A 15677-nucleotide genomic window follows, 5' to 3' on the forward strand; every position below is an offset into this window, starting at 1 on the left:
CTCATGGTTTATAGCTCATTATCTGCTGAGGAAATTGCATGTGATGCTATTGAATAACAGTTACAGTATCTAGGTTCAGGGTGGTGAATGAAAACGTTTCTTTAGTCACACCCTACAGGAACTTCAAACCCAACACACACAAATTGTGAAATGATGGATGGAGATTGTTTGACATTGTTAAAAGGAAAGATTAACATTGTGCAGAACACACATTTCATTGTTTCACAGATATTCGGTTGATAACAGAGAAAGTTATTGCAATCAAGATCCACTTTCTCAGGTTACAAGTTCAACATGGACAGGTAAAACATTTAAAACAACACATTTCACTGCACCTATCCGGTGTATGTGACAATAAAACATATACAATTTATTTATTTGTATTTGATGCAAAGTTCTAATCAGTAGGCTAAATCCCAATGTGCTTTCATAAGACAGTTCAACATTAATATTTGGGTTTGCAATAACCTTTTTTGAAATGAAACATTTACTGATGCCATTATTTGTCCTTGCCAAGATGTCCGTTTCTGGATGAGGCCTGTTGGATACTGCCTGCATGGAGACCATGTGAGTGTGCTAGTGAGTGAGTATGCTAGTGCTTGTTTAAGCTATAGCCTGTGTGCTTACCAAAGTTGTTATGGTACAATAGAAAACTGGGCATTTTGGCACAAAGTGCACATTTTGTTTTGTTTTAGGCGTATAATGACTGAATATTCACGGAATGAAGTCAAGGAATGCTCGACTGACTAACGCTTATAGGTGTTAGTCAGAAAAATACCCCCCCCCCAGGTATTTTTCCTTGTTGTTATACACTCACACAGCTAACTTTGCACTTCATTCATGGAGTTATTGGCAGACTTCATTCTTGCTACTTCACCTCATTATTGTAGCCCTGAGTGACACACCATAACTATTTTAATAGTATTAATGGCCCTGAAAATGAGTAAATGGTCTGGACATAAGATGACAAGTGTTTTATTTTTTCAAATTTTATTTCACCTTTATTTAACCAGGTAAGCTAGTTGAGAAGAAGTTCTCATTTACAACTGCGACCTGGTCTGGGTTAAATGCGGAAGAAGCCTTTCAGTTGAATACATTCAGTTGTACAACTGACTAGGTCTCCCCTTTCCCTATGGTGGTCACACCGGATACAGACAGACTGGTTTTCTTATCCAAGCCCCTACCTTTTTTTTAAGGTATCAATCTGTGACCAACAGATGCATATTTGTATTCCCAGGCATGTGAAATCCATAGACTAGGGCCTTATGAATTTATTTCAATTGACAGATTTCCTTATATGAACTGTAACTCTACAGATGCACAATCGAGAGCATCCTGGCGGGCTGTATCACCGCCTGGTACGGCAACTGCTCCGCCCTCAACCGTAAGGCTCTCCAGAGGGTAGTGAGGTCTGCACAACGCATCACCGGGGGCAAACTACCTGCCCTCCAGGACACCTACACCACCCGATGTTACAGGAAGGCCATAAAGATCATCAAGGACATCAACCACCCAAACCACTGCCTGTTCACCCCGCTATCATCCAGAAGGCGAGGTCAGTACAGGTGCATCAAAGCTGGGACCGAGAGACTGAAAAACAGCTTCTATCTCAAGGCCATCAGACTGTTAAACAGCAATCACTAACATTGAGTGGCTGCTGCCAACACACTGTCATTGACACTGACCCAACTCCAGCCACTTTAATAATGGGAATTGATGGGAAATGATGTAAATATATCACTAGCCACTTTAAACAATGCTACCTTATATAATGTTACTTACCCTACACTATTCATCTCATATGCATATGTATATACTGTACTCTAGATCATCGACTGCATTCTTATGTCACTAGCCACTTTAACTATGCCACTTTGTTTACTTTGTCTACATACTCATCTCATATGTATATACTGTACTCGATACCATCTACTGTATGCTGCTCTGTACCATCACTCATTCATATATCCTTATGTACATATTCCTTATCCCCTTACACTGTGTATAAGACAGTAGTTTTGGAATTGTTAGCTAGATTACTTGTTGGTTATCACTGCATTGTCGGAACTAGAAGCACAAGCATTTCGCTACACTCGCATTAACATCTGCTAACCATGTGTATGTGACAAATAAAATTTGATTTGATTTGATTTGATTTGAACTCTTTGAAATTGTTGCATGTTGTGTTCATATTTTGTTCGGTGTATTCGGAAAATATTCCGATGCCTTCCCTTTTTCCCCAGTTTGTTATGTTATAGCTTTATTCTGAAATTGATTTAATGCACATTTTTCCTCATCAATCTACACACAATACCCCATAATGACAAAAAAAAACAGGTTTTTAGAAATGTTTGCAAATTTCTTAAAAATGTCAAACAGTAATACCTTATTTACATAAGTATTCAGACCCTTTGTTATGAGACTCGAAATTGAGCTCAGGTGCATCCTGTTTCCATTGATCATCCTTGAGATGTTTCTACAACTTGATTGGAGTTGATCTGTGGTAAATTCAGTAAAGTGGACATGATTTGGAAAGGCACAAACCTGTCTATATAAGGTCCCACAGTTGACAGTGCATGTCAGAGCAAAAACCAAGCCATGAGGTCAAAGGAATTGTCCGTAAAGCTCTGAGACAGGATTATGTCGAGACACAGATCTGGGGAACGATACCAAAATATTTCTGCAGCATTGAAGAACACAGTGGCCTCCATCATTCAAAAATGAAGAAGTTTGGAACCAACAAGACTGGCCGCCCGGCCAAACTGAGCAATCAGGGGAGAAGGGCCTTAGCGGGCAGGTGACCAAGAACCTGATGGTCACTCTGATAGAGCTCCAGAGTTCCTCTGTGGAGATGGGAGAACAAGGACAGAACCATCTCTGCCTGCAGCACTACAACAATCAGGCCTTTATGGTAGAGTGGCTAGATGGAAGCCACTCCCCAATAAAAGGCACAAGACAGCCCACTTGGAGTTTGCCAAAAGGCACCTAAAGGACTCTCAGGCCATGAGAAACAAGATCCTCTGGTCTGATGTAACCAAAATTTAACTATTTGGCCTGAATGCCAAGTATCTCGTCTGGAGGAAACCTGGCACCAGGTGAAGCATGGTGGTGGCAGCGTCATGCTGTGGGGATGTTTTTCAGCGGCAGGGACTTGGAGACTAGTCAGGATTGAGGGAAAGATGAACAGAGCAAAGTACAGAGAGATCCTCGATGAAAACCTGCTTCAGAGCACTCAGGACCTCATACTGGGGCAAACGTTCATCTTCCAACAGGACAACGACCCTAGGCACACAGCCAACACAACGCAGGAGTGTCTTCAGGCCAAATCTTTGATTGTCCTTGAGTGGCCCATCCAGAGCCCGGACTTGAACCCGATCGAACATCTCTGGAAAGACCTGAAAATACCTAGGCAGCAATGCTCCCCATCCAACTTGACAGAGCTTGAGAGGATCTGCAGAGAAAAATGGGAGAAAATCCCCAAACAGGTGTGCCAAGCTTGTAGCGTCATACCCAAGAAGACGTGAGGCTGTAATCGCTTCTAAAGATGCTTCAACAAAGTACTGACTAAAGGGTCTGAATACTTATGTAAATGTGATATTTCAGTTTTATTTTTGTATAGATTTGCAAATTTCGAAAAACGTATTTTTGCTTTGTCATTATGGGGTATTGATGAGAAAACAACTATTTAATCCATTTTATCTGTAACGTAACACAATGTGAATAAAGGTTTTGAATACTTGACGAATGCACTGTATGTAAGAAAGTTACTATCTGAGGTATGAACTGTGGTACAATTATGTACCTATAACTAAAGGTACAAAGGACGTACCTTACAGGGTACCACCCCAGTGACAAGCAATTGTAACCCTTTAGGAACAAAAAAAGAGTGTAGTCCTGAAAGTCAAACAGTTATGAATGATAGGCTAACTGGCTTCAGCTGATCATCATATGGCAAAATGTCATTCCCAAAATAGTGGATATATGACTTGATGGAAGAAAGGGTAACAAAGCAAACATTGTAATCCAAGAGATCTATTTAGCAATTGGCATATTTTACTATTTTAGCAGCACTCATTCGATTAGCAGCACTCGCTATCATCAGATGCTTGTTTTATGCCGAACACGAAAGCCCAGGAAAATGATCAGGGACAGTAGGCTACGATAATGTACTGTAGGCCTAATTATGCTAAAAAAATAATGCTTAAATCATTTTTACATTGTATTCCATTTCCAGCAAGACTATTAAAGTGATCGACTCACTGATGGTTAAAGATGATGAGCGATTGGCAAAGGCCATCTGGAATCTGCTGGCATCACGGCACAACATCAACATCGCTGTAATGCTGCGGGTGTCGTGGGTGTGGAGTCAAACGCAGGAGACAGAGAGTGCAATGCTGTGCGTCTTTAATAGCAACAACGCACCACAGGGTGCTCACAATAGTAACGGCCCCAAACACAGGGAATGAAAATGTACAACGGAAAAGTCACGACCAGGCACTAACACGTACCTCTACAACAGAGCCGAAGGTTACACTGAAATAATCCCGCACAACAACCAGGCGGGCCGGCTGTCTAATAAAGACAAACTAATCATACCTAAACAGGTGCTACCAATAAACATACAAGGAGGGGGAGGAAAGACCATCAGTGGCAGCTAATAGGCCGGTGACGACGACCGCCGAGCGCCACTCGTGACAATCGCTCTAATCACAGTCATTAGACAGTTGAAGAAACTTGAGTGGATTTATGGAAATGCTCAGTAAGATTTTTTTATATATATATATGTAATGTATATATATATATGTAAATATATATATATATTTGTACATGGCCGGTGACGACGTATATATATATAAGTGGGGCAAAAATTTAGTCAGCCACCAATTGTGCAAGTTCTCCCACTTAAAAAGATGAGAGGCCTGTAATTTTCATCATAGGTACACTTCTATGACAGACAAAATGCGATTTTTTTTCCCAGAAAATCACTTTGTAGGATTTTTAATGAATTTATTTGCAAATTATGGTGGAAAATAAGTATTTGGTCACCTACAAACAAGCAAGATTTCTGGTTCTCACAGACCTGTAACTTCTTCTTTAATTGGCTCCTCTGTCCTCCACTCGTTACCTGTATTAATGGCACCTGTTTGAACTTGTTGTCAGTATAAAAGACACCTGTCCACAACCTCAAACAGTCACACTCCAAACTCCAAACTCCACTATGACCAAGACCAAAGAGCTGTCAAAGGACACCAGAAACAAAATTGTAGATCTGCACCAGGCTGGGAAGACTGAATCTGCAATAGGTAAGCAGCTTGGTTTGAAGAAATCAACTGTGGGAGCAATTATTAGGAAATGGAAGACATACAAGACCACTGATAATCTCCCTCGATCTGGGGCTCCACGCAAGATCTCACCCTGTGGGGTCAAAATGATCACAAGAACGGTGAGCAAAAATCCCAGAACCACACAGGGGGAACTAGTGAATGACCTGCAGAGAGCTGGGACCAAAGTAACAAAGCCTACCATCAGTAACACACTACGCCGCCAGGGACTCAAATCCTGCAGTGCCAGACTGCTTAAGCCAGTACATGTCCAGGCCCATCTGAAGTTTGCTAGAGAGCATTTGGATGATCCAGAAGAAGATTGGGAGAATGTCATATGGTCAGATGAAACCAAAATATAACTTTTTGGTAAAAACTCAACTCGTCGCGTTTGGAGGACAAAGAATGCTGAGTTGCATCCAAAGAACACCATACCTACTGTGAAGCATGGGGGTGGAAACATCATGCTTTTGGGCTGTTTTTCTGCAAAGGGACCAGGACGACTGATCCGTGTAAATGAAAGAATGAATGGGGCCATGTATCGTGAGATTTTGAGTGAAAACCTCCTTCCATCAGCAAGGGCATTGAAGATTAAACGTGGCTGGGTCTTTCATCATGACAATGATCACAAACACACTGCCAGGGCAACAAAGGAGTGGCTTTGTAAGAAGCATTTCAAGGTCCTGGAGTGGCCTAGCCAGTCTCCAGATCTCAACCCCATACAAAATCTTTGGAGGGAGTTGAAAGTCCGTGTTGCCCAGCAACAGCCCCAAAACATCACTGCTCTAGAGGAGATCTGCAGGGAGGAATGGGCCAAAATACCAGCAACAGTGTGTGAAAACCTTGTGAAGACTTACAAAAAACGTTTGACCTCTGTCATTGCCAACAAAGAGTATATAACAAAGTATTGAGATAAACTTTTGTTATTGACCAAATACTTATTTTCCACCATAATTTGCAAATAAATTCATTAAAAATCCTACAATGTGATTTTCTGGATTTTTTTTTCTCATTTTGTCCGTCATAATTGTAGTGTACCTATGATGAAAATTACAGGCCTCTCATCTTTTTAAATGGGAGAACTTGTTCAATTGGTGGCTGACTAAATACTTTTTTGCCCCACTGTATATATATCATTATATTTTTTCAGAACATTAACCATGTGTTCTCTTGTTTTGTACTGTTCTGTAGTTTCGACCCAATGATTCGTCTGACAAACAAAGAACTTTGCATGCTGCAGTCCCAGGCATGGATCAAAGCTGGCGAGACATTCAATGACGTCATCTTCACAGATGAATCAACCATGGCCCTTGAGGAAAAAAGGAAGAAGATCAAGCAAGCCGAGTCCCAAGCATCCCCTCAAACTCCATGTGTGGGGGGCAATTCTCAGCAAGGACCAGGCCCTTATTTGATGGTAAGTTTAGCTATTTACAAAGCAAAAGGTACATCAAATATTATAGCCTACACCTTCCACAATAATTCATTGTTGCCTCCTTTTTCAGGTATCGTGGCTTGAGATTTCTTTGAGGAAGAAATCATCAAGAGATATGCTGGACCCTATGTCAGAGAGGTGTTTCTGGGAACACGTTGTTTCTTTCAAGGTAGGATTATAGCAATATTTTGTTACGTTTAGGTCTATTTACATGTACATTTCTAGTATTGTAACTAATGTTGGCTGTTAGCCTACATTTTTTCTTCTCCAAATGCAGACAATGACCAAAAACTGGGTCAAGACGCCAGTAGAGTAAGTAGACCTTTATGTAGTAAAATAAAGGTTAAATAAAAATAAATAAAGACCTACAGCACTGTTGCTACTCTAGGGGCAGTATTTTCATTTTTGGATGAAAAACATTCCCGTTTTAAACAAGATATTTTGTCACGAAAAGATGCTCGACTATGCATATAATTGACAGCTGTGGATAGAAAACACTCTGACGTTTCCAAAACTGCAAAGATATTGTCTGTGAGTGGAGCAGAACTGATGTTACAGGCGAAACCCAGATAAAAATCCAATCAGGAAGTGCCGCATTTTTTTTAACCGCCTCATGCCAATGACTCCTTATATGGCTGTGAATGAGCTACGAATGAGCTTACATTTTCTACGTATTCCCCAGGGTGTCTACAGCATTGTGACGTCTTTTTACGCATTTATGTTGAAGGATAGCCGTAAGGGACCACATTTAGCAAGTGGTCACATGATGTCTCCCGCAGAAAATCTTGCGTAAAGTACTGAGGTAGCCATTTTTCCAATCGCTTCTTATAAGAAACCAATTGTCCCGACGGATATATTATCGGATAGATATGTTAAAAACACCTTGAGGCTTGATTCTAAACAACGTTTGCCATGTTTCTGTCGATATTATGGAGCTAATTTGGCAAAAAGTTCGGCATTGTTGTTTCCGGTCGATTTCTCAGCCAAACGTGAAGAACAAACGGGAGCTAATTCGCCTACAAAAATAATATTTTGGTAAAAAAGGAACATTTGCTATCTAACTGGGAGTCTCCTGAGCGAAAACATCCGAAGGTCTTCAAAGGTAAATGATTTAATTTGATTGCTTTTCTTATTTTCGTGAAAATGTTGCCTGCTGCCAGCAGAGCCTAGCATAGCATTATGCCATGATAAACTTACACAAATGCTTGTCTAGCATTGGCTGTAAATGCATATTTTGAAAATCTGAGATGACAGTGTGATTAACAAAAGGCTAAGCTGTGTCTCAATATATTTCATTTGTGAATTTCATGAATAGGAACATTTTCTAGGGGTATTTATGTCCGCTGCGTTATGCTAATTCGTTTGAGGTTATGATTCCGCTCCCGGATCCAGGTTTGAGAGTCACAAGAATTAAACAGCACATTACTCAACACTAGTGAGACTCATCTTGCCTAAGGTAGGCCTACACTATATCTAAAAGTATTTTTTTTAACTCTACATGTAGGTCTCCTGATTTAAACCCGATCAAACCTGTTTGGCATCAACTGAAAACATTAATCCGTAACCAAGCCTACAAGCAAAGATGAAGGCCATCCTGAAGGCCATCAAGACTGACGACACACCAACGCAACAAATATATTGATCATCTCAGCAAGATGTACAGTAGTTGAAATAAACATCTGCATTTTGAAAGTCTTTATTCTCTTTATTTTATTAATGAAAGCAAAAAGATATTGATGAACAGATACTGTGCAGTATATTGTATGCTTTATCCAACATTTTGTGGTTGCATGAGGTTTTGAGTTAGAAATGAAAAACTTTAGAGTACTTATAAAACCTCTTAGGGATGATGCGGAATTTAGTTCCTTTGCAGGAACCTAAATCCGCATCGAATACATTGCAATTGGGGGGATTTTCTCACCTACAGTTGCCAGGCTATTAAACTACAATTTTGTAAATAAATTGATGTATGAAGAGTCTATAGTCGTACTAATAGCCCATCATGGAAACATTGTTTGCATGATGGGCTACACCTGCTACAAATGCACGTGCATTTGCAATATGATTCTATAGTGAAAAAACATCACCAAATGGACATGATGAAGTCAACACAACGAGTGATGGAAAGGAACAACTATCACTGCCCGGCCATCCCGAGTTCATCAGGCCAGTCAATTTTGCATTTCTGCAGGATTTTTGAGCATGTCAAATTTCTTATGGCATTTGGCCCCAAAAAAAGTGACTTTTGACTTTGACTTTTGACTTCCTATGAAATCATATTGCAAATGGACAAATCATATTCCTTATGCACAAGTAAAAAAAAAATAAAAATATGATAATAAAATTGGACAAAAGTATATTCATACAGTTCTTACACATGTCTAATTGACAAAACAATCGAAAGAATTTCGAAAAACGGTCCAGAAAGCACTTTTTTAAGGGGTGATAAGTTTTTGACAAAAAAAAAATCATTTTTTCAAAATGTTGCTTTTGGATGTTGACTTGGGTTACATTTCCAATATGAAAAACCAAGGTGGAGCGGATTCGCCTCCTGTTGGATTTTTAAAGTGTTACAACTGGCAATTGCCATATGGCATTTGCAATACACTTTGGATGAATCAACGCCGAATTGGGTGGTATTGGACAATGTGTATATGGTTTGTCCGATGCCAATGACTTCCCATTCATTTTTGTCCAATACAGGGGGGTATTCCCTTACTGACCTAAGACAGGGAATTTTTACTAGGATTGAATGTCAGGTATTGTGAAAAACTGAGTTTAAATGTATTTGGCTGTGTTTGTAAACATTCGACTTTAACTGTATGAAACACTTATGCAGTTCTACTACGAAATATATATATTTTTTAAGCCGCTTTAGACAGGATTACCTACACTTACTGACCAGCTCAAATAGACAGCAGCATGCTACATTGCAGACCAATCTGAAATCATCTCTCGGCATGTCCAGCCCACTCATTATCTCAGCAAATCATGACTAGCGGGAAGGTTGCTCCCTTTTTCTGTGGCTAAACCAACTAGGTTCATAATTTAACTATTTTAGTCACATTTATCGATGGCATACAAGTTGTTTTATTAAGGCTCATCATGAAAGTTCAAATGTTCCAGAAGGCATTTATGCCTAAAGACGTATAAATAAAATGTTTAAAAAAATTACGTTCAAATGGATCTCCTGTGAAGTAGTGGCGTGCAACATATACCTATTTTCCTGAAACAAGTCACAAATGCCTTATTTGTATATAGGCCTACAGTGGCTCTGATTTGCTATGGCGCACCAGTCTGTGTAGAAGCTGGTCCTGGACGAGACAGATTTTTTATTAGGTTTAATTCACTGCAGTGTCTATTAATTGTCCAAATGCACGGCTGCTTTCCCACTCTATATTGCTATTGACTTTTCACAAATGCCTTACTATACATCATTCCCAAACATTGTATGAATTTGTGAAAAACATCATCTAAAATGCTTGCTTGTCATATTCTTCATGGGGTGTATATGGACCGGATTTCAATAACATTTCATGTTGCTAAAAAGCTGTCAGTTCCACTTTAATGATAATAAAAATACAAAATAAATTGTCATGAATGCTACATCCATATCGATGAAAGACACTTCCATTAAAAAAAAATTGGTGAGTTTAAATGCAGACCAGAAGTGAGTGAGAATGAGGTGAAAATCTGTTTTGAACGATAATCTCTCTTTACCCTTTCTGGGAAGGGGGTTTCGCTAGCGGAACACCTGGCCTTCAGCCAGTGAAATTGCAGGGCGCCAAATTCAAACAACAGAAATCTCATAATTACAATTCCTCAAACATATAAGTATTATACACCATTTTAAAGATAAACTTCTTGTTAATCCAACCACAGTGTCCGATTTCAAAAAGGCTTTACGGCGAAAGCACACCATGCGATTATGTTAGGACAGCGCCTAGCCACAAAAATTGATGATTGATGATCTTCATCTGGTGACACTCCAATAAATGTTACACGATAAATTTTTGTTTAGTTCGACAAAGTTCATCTTTATGTCCAAAAACCTCCTTTTGTTTGCGCGTTTAGTTCAGTAATCCATATGCACAAAGCGCGGGCACACATCCAGATGAAAAGTCCAAAAAGTTCCATTAAAGTTCGTAGAAACATGTCAAACGATGTCTATAATCAATCATTAGGATCTTTTTATCATAAATATTAAATATTATTTCAACCGGACAACAGCGTTGACAATAGAAAAGAAAGATAAGCAACGATATGCCCACGGCCATGAGTGACAAACTTTCAGCTGAGCCACTTGCTCTGAGTGGTCTTATTCTCTCCCCTTTCACAATAGAAGCCTGAAACAACTTCTAAAGACTGTTGACATCTACTGGAAGCCTTAGGAAGTGCAATCTGACCACACAGACACTGGATATTGGATAGGCATTCACTTGAAAACTACAAACCTCAGAATTCCCAAATCATGGTTTGATTTTTCTCAGGTTTTTGCCTGCCATATGAGTTCTGTTAAACTCACATACATTATTTTAACAGTTTTGGAAACTGTACAGTGTTTTCTATCCAAATCCTCTAATTGTATGCATATTCTAGCTTCTGGGCCTGAGTAACAGAGTTTACTCTGGGCATGCTTTTCATCCAAACTTCCCAATGCTGCCCCCTATCCCAAACAGGTTTAATTCAAACACGTCTTCCCCAGGTGAACGTCATCTAGACTAACCTCCCACTGAGCCGATACAATTGTCCAGTTTTATTCGGACAGCACAAATTATGTCATATTGACAGACTTTGTGTACGCCACCGCCACCATCCCTGACAATTACAGAGACAATAACTTTATTGGTAACAAGAATAATGAGTTCCTGCTTACTGGTGAACAGATGTCCAAAGACGTCAACTCCTTTGGGGCTACCTGGAAGGTCAGCATGCTTGGGGTGGTTTGTGAAGACTGCTGCAGCAGAGACTTCTGCCCCAAGTGTAACGCTAAGAAGAAAGGAGTGTTTGGTGCTGACTGTGGCATCATCACGGATCCTAAAGGACCCTTTGCCGCCTGCACCATAAGATAGACCCCCCCTCTTACTTCAGAGACTTCCACCGTGACATCTGTAAGGCTGAGGGAGAGGTAATATGCTTTGCCACAATGTCGCTCCTTACCACAGTGTTGCTCGTTACATGTTAGACTGTCAGCACTTTGGTGTAAAGATCAAAAGCTGGAAATCCCCAACCTTTTGCCATAAGTAGTTTAGGGTTTGTACTGATGCTAGACCAAACTCTCTCAGGCTGGTCTCATAGAATAGACATACATGTAACTTACTCAAATAAATTCCAGGATGCTCAAATTAGTATTATATGTTACGTTTGGTATGGCTAATTACTACTTTTGAGCTACTTTGAAACTACTTAGCATGTTAGCTAACCCATCCCCTAACCTTAACCCCTAAACCCTAGCCTAGCTAACTTTAGAAACCTAGCTAACATTAGACACCTAGCTAACTTTAGCCACCTATCTTACTTTAGCCCTAACAAATTGTAATTTGTAACATGTCATACATATTGCAAATTCGTAACATATTGTATGAATTGCAATTCGTAACGTGATGTGAATTGTAATTTGTAACATATCATACTAAATGGATGATGATCAAATCAAATTTGTATTTGTCACATGCGCCAAATACAACAGTTGTAGACCTTACAGTGAAATGCTTACTTACAAGCCCTTAACCAACAATGATTTAACAGTTAAGAAAAAATGTGTGAAGTAAAAATGTTTAAATAGAAGTAACAAATAATTAAAAAGAAGCAGTAAAATGATAATAGCAGTAAAATGATAATAGCGAGGCTACAAGTACAGAGTCAATGTTAGTCAAGGTAATTGAGGTAACATGTACATGTAGGTAGAGTTAAAGTGACTATGCATAGATAATAAACAAAGACTAGCAGCAGCGTAAAAGAGGAGTCTGAGTAGCCCTTTGATGGCCCCAGTGATGTACTGCGTTGTACGCACTTCCCTCTGTAGTGCCTTGCAGACTGAGGCTGAGCAGTTGCCATACCAGGCAGTGATGCAACCAGTCATGATGCTCTCGATGGAGCAGCTGTAGAACCTTTTGAGGTTCTGAGGACCAATGCCAAATCTTTTCAGTCTCCTGAGGGGGAATAGGCTTTGTCTTGCCCTTTTCACAAATGAATACATAACATACCAAAATTAACATATCATACTGTTATGAGAATTATGTTCTCAATGTTCATAAACCAATTCAATTAATTAAACTACTCAGTCTGCTAATCAGGATTTGTAAGATACTAATTGAAATGAAACAGAGGGAGGCCCAGCTAAAATAGTCAAGGTTTATTCACCAGAGAGCTGGTTAGTTGTACAAAACCATTAATTTTATACTGGCTTCTTACGCACATACTTCCACACACAAACATTAGGTATCCTACGCACACAGTGTCCTGCTACCCAGCCGACAATGATTATGGGAGTCCGTGAAAATCACTCCCTGTCCTCCCTCAAGATAGGGAAACCCTGGGAAGTACTCTCAGTGGCCCCCAGCCAAGGTCGGCACCAAATCTTGGTCAGACAGACTGTTTTTAAGATACTATAATAGACATATCGTACAGATATATTGTTATACTCTAATTCTGACTAAAAACTACACTCGCGGACATATAATTCTACTAACTAAAACCACACACATCATTAGAATAATCTCATGATTCTAATCAATTTCATTATGATTCTAATCAATTTCATACAATCATATGGTTTCAGGGTAGAAATTCTAATCATTCATATGAACATATAAATCCCGTTAACACATACTAATTTGAGTATCCCGGATTTTCATTTGCTATGTTACTTTTACACCAGAGTCCAGGTTGACACTCAATCCAACATAACTTTCTGTTTTCACATTCGGATAACCTATTATTCAAGTGTTATGTGAAAAAAAGTCTCACTGATATGTGTCTGTGATCTTTTTAGATAGGGCAATCTGTGATGTCAGACAACTGCTTTGCGGTCCACATCGGCCAGAAATCTGGAGCTGTTCTGTCACAGTCCATGGCATGCTAGAGTGAAGGGAGCTGCCAGGTCAAGGATGGTATACGGGAATTCTATCCCATCCGCCCCCTTAATGCAGGGGTACATGGTTGAGTATGTAGCCTCTGACTTCTTCTAATGGTGAGGCACTTCACCATAGTGTTATATGATTATGAACCTAACCTTCAATATATGAGACTGTAAGTCTAAAGGAATCAAAATATAGAGCATTACAAGCATGGTGTCAAACAATGACGGTTGTGGGATTATGAACTTGAAACTTGTTTTAACTTCCATAATGAAGGTTTGAACGTCTTTTGAAAACATAGCAGCAGGTGTTACACGACAGATTTCAGTGGGAAATTATATGCACTCACAACAACTCTCCCTTTCTCTTTTACAGTGATATGAGAGAACTGACTGTGCTACAACTGAAGAACAATTTGCTATTGAATAATCCCACCAAGAATACATTTTGCCTAAATCACTGTGACCATTTGTCAAATATTTGTAACAAACAGTATTTCAAATATGTTTAGAAGGAATGACATTTTCTGCCAAACCCTCGCCTCAGATTTTCAAAACAATTTCATAAAGTGATTTGGAATGGTAAAATCATTACAAAATGGTAATTAAGTCAAAATTCAAAATATGTACTATGTAATAGAAAGTACTAAACTGGATTTGCTGGATTAATTATCTCTAGATGTAATTTGATATCTAAATTATACTGAATTATAAATTAGTGTTGTGATAAAAGTATCCTTCCCAAATGCACATTCTTGGAATAAAAAATAAAATCTCCCTTCATAAATGGGTATGATACTTCAAGGAAATAATGCTGTGGTGACCAGTCAATTTTTTTTATTTTTTATTTTACTAGGCAAGTCAGTTAAGAACACATTCTTATTTTCAATGACGGCCTAGGAACAGTGGGTTAACTGCCTGTTCAGGGGAAGAACAGATTTGTACCTTGTCAGCTCGGGGGTTTGAACTTGCAACCTTCCGGTTACTAGTCCAACGCTCTAACCACTAGGCTACCCTGCCGCCCCAAGCTTGTTTCATGTTCATATAAAACATTCCCCATGCCCAGAAAACACTAGTCACCAGTGAAAGTCTACACACCCCTTGCACAGTCTTCACATTTTGCTGCCTTAAATTTAATTTAAAAAAGGATGAATTCTCTGGATGAAAATGATAGAATATTCTAATTAATACACATTTTTAAAACTAAGATGTCTTCACACCCCAAAGTTTATACTTGGTGGAGGCACCTTTAGAAGCCATTACATTAATAAGGTCTGCAAAAAGCAGTACTCGCTGTAGTGTTTTTGAGGACTAATGCAGTATTTACTGTAGTGTTGCGGACATGACTGTAGTGTTTACATTTTTACTATAGTGTAAACATACTTTTATTACAATATAGTAACTACTGTATTAATGTCCAGCATCATGTTATGGGCATGCTTGTCACCTGCAGGGACTAGAGCTTTTCAGGATCAAAATACATATGAAAGGAGCAAATCCCAGGTAAAAAGTTAGTTTCCCAACCAAATGTAATGAGCTTGAGGAATTTTGACAAAAACAATGGATAAATGTTGCCATAAGAGTTTGACAATGTTGAAAGAATCTTATCCAAAATCATTCACAGCTGTAATCCCTTTTTAAATCTAATTTTAAAACAGTGAAATATGAAGATAGTGGAAGTCTATATACCCCTTGCACACTCTATGTCCTCCCATGACATCTGAAGGAGGCCATATACTTCTGTGTACATAATCAACTATTTTCTATAGTCTGTCCCTAATGTAATCCCCTATGCAGAACATAGTAAAAGACCATGGAATTAATTATCATCTGGAGAAGTACAATA

Source organism: Oncorhynchus nerka, linkage group LG4, assembly GCF_034236695.1.
Source record: "Oncorhynchus nerka isolate Pitt River linkage group LG4, Oner_Uvic_2.0, whole genome shotgun sequence".
NCBI lineage: Eukaryota > Metazoa > Chordata > Actinopteri > Salmoniformes > Salmonidae > Oncorhynchus > Oncorhynchus nerka.